This window comes from Lactuca serriola, chromosome 1, assembly GCF_051521515.1.
Source record: "Lactuca serriola cultivar US96UC23 chromosome 1, Lser_US96UC23_V15, whole genome shotgun sequence".
Lineage (NCBI taxonomy): Eukaryota > Viridiplantae > Streptophyta > Magnoliopsida > Asterales > Asteraceae > Lactuca > Lactuca serriola.
Window position 1 is genome coordinate 40,170,056 of NC_136408.1, and position 2,812 is coordinate 40,172,867.

Here is a 2,812-nt window from a genome sequence, read left to right on the forward strand (position 1 = left end):
ATAAAAAAAAGTCCCGTTTTTTTTTAAAAATACGTGAAATATTCTAATAGAATATTACACTGTACATATTCTAAAAAATAATTTTAAAATGCAAAATAAATTGAAAATCCAAAAATTCTTTTTTTAAATATTATTTTCGGAACTTGAATTAACTAAAAAAAATCCTGTTTTTTTTTTTTTGAAAAATACGTGAAATATTCTAATAGAATATTACTAGAATATGTAAAAATATATTTTTTTTATTGTTTTGGTATTTTATTATTATTATTTGTTTTTTTGGAAAATATATATTTCGAAAATAATATTGGAAAAAAAATTCGAAAAATTTCAATTATTTTGCATTTTAAAAATGTTTTTGTTTTATCTACTAAATGAGTGGCTAGGATTGCGTCTCACGGTCTCACAAAATTAGGCTGTCTCATATGAACCTAACCCTATACATATATATATATATATATATATATATATATATATATATATATATATATATATATATATATATATATATATATATATACACTAGCCGTTTACCCGCGCCAAGCGCCGGGTTCGGATATTTTATTCAAAAATTAAATTGTAGTGACGATTAATTCTTTTGCACAAATAGTTTACTACATATAAACAATTATCGATATAATTAAAATAATAATATATAAATGTACATTCTTGATTACAAACTCGATTATGTCAAACTGTGCAAATGTTAAAATAATAATATATAAATGTACACTCTTGATTACAAACCCGATTAAATATTTGTTTTTTTCAGTATAATTATGATTTATGTTGTTTTTTTGTCACAACAGACAGATAACAGATAAAACGACACTTAGGTAGCCAATATATAACTCACAGGAGCTCGGTCCACTCCAAATTTCCCATCTTTTTTCACCTTTTCACTTTCTCTCACCTTTGACTTTGACTCTAACTCATTAACAACCCCTAAAATCCCCCTTTGTCTCAAACTCTCCCAAGAAACAACTGCTTTCGTTTCATCTTATGCCCCCCCACATCCTTAACATATCTCATGTGGGTCCCCGTTTGACTTTGACTTTGATTACTCAAGGTCCTACTACCTTTTGAAAGTCCAACCACTACATGATCTATTTTAGGCCTTAAAGATTCCACTTTTTTGTCTTCTAACATTCCGGGAATTGAAGAGAATGAAAACTGACCTTTGATGGAGATGGAGGGTAGGATCTTGGGGGTGGGATGAAGTTTTTTTTTTGGAGGGAGTTGACTTTTTCTGGGCGGTCAACGGCTGCCCCTTCGACCCATCTGACCACTGCGATCCGTGAAGTGCAATTTGGGTCGTATTCGATTCGTTCAACTACACCTACTGATGAAGTGTTGCGTTTTAGGTCAATTGTTCTTTGTGATCGTTTTGCCCCTCCCCCTCTGTGCAAAATTGTGATACGACCATTTGAATTTCTACCTGCTGACTTGTCTTTACCTGTAACGAATTGCCTAAGTGGCCTTTCAGAGCTCACATTTTGAGCACCTGTACGAATATGATAAAGTCAGTAAAACTGTTTTTGTTTGGATAAATCATAGATGAATTTCAGATAACAATATAATCACTAATGTTCAAATCCTAAGCACCACATATATATAATCAAATTAAGAAAGCTGGAAATGACATCTCTCTTGTACTGATTATCCATCTTGAATTGAAAATATGCAGCTTTAAATACCAATTTCTTTTTACTTTATCAACATATGATTCATTCTTTCAATATATTTGCATTTTTACATGTACAAATAAGTGTTTACTGAAATGTACATGAGTAAAATCAACTCTTTTTATTTAAAAGAGTATACCAGGGTCTAGGAATGCCAAAGAAAGTTTCGCTTATGATGTCAAAAAGGTTGTTTCATATTGTAAAATTGAAGTTAGGGTTCAACAAGAAGAGCAACAAGCAAACAAATTCAAAAAGTCACTTGTTTCATCAGCAATTCATAAAACACGTGTTTTCGGCATTACTATTACCAAATCAACACTCTGAGAGAACCAATATCCCAGCAAAGCTGAAACCTCAAAAACATAACTTTGCCTTGGGTGACTACCGATACCCTTAAGCATTTTGACCTTATACAGACGTGGGTTTTGAGGCTAGAGACACACAGACGACACTCGAACATGTAATAATTTGAAAGAGCTAGGTTTGACATCAAAACCGGAACAAAGAATCTGTATTTGCACATTAATTCCGATATCAAATTCATTCTTCATTGAGCCCCTTTTTCAGATTCATTTCTCTTGAACATGACAATTTCAACTTCAAATTTGCATTTAAAAAAACATACGGCTAGTAGAGTGCTTGGATCTCATCTAAAAGCTGCGAGTGTAGAGGACAGAGGAGAACAAGGGATCATTTTCAGAGGACAGAGGAGATAAAGAGAGAGCGTGGTGGCTTCCTGTCACCGAAAAAGTGTTGTGAGAGCACAGTAGGTGGCGGCGAGGGCGATCAGATACAGATACAGTGAGTGGTGCGAGGTTGGAAAGTGGGTGGTGATCCGCTACCGATGGTGATGATGACGATGAGTTAGGCGGATGAGGTGCGATGTCGGCTTTTCAAAATAGGGTTTTTGCTATTTGTTTGAGGGAAAATGCGAGTGTAGAGGACAGAGGAGAAAAATAGTATGTTTAATTTTTTGATTCAATTTATGAAACGTCAATGTTAATGTCATTAATTTGTCAAACGAAAATGCAAATATTTAATGCAATTAATTTGTAAAACTGAAATGTGATAAGAGTATTAAAAGGTATGAATAAATTGATTGTATCTTATGCAGTAGGTGTAGTACCTCT

At 32.9% G+C, this 2,812-nt stretch overlaps 1 pseudogene; it reads right to left on the bottom strand.

Moving 5' to 3' along the window:
• Nucleotides 1-829: 829 nt before the first annotated feature.
• LOC145054020 (large ribosomal subunit protein uL2mz, N-terminal part pseudogene) lies at nucleotides 830-2,332 on the bottom strand (annotated as a pseudogene).
• Between the last annotated feature and the right edge of the window lie 480 nt (nucleotides 2,333-2,812).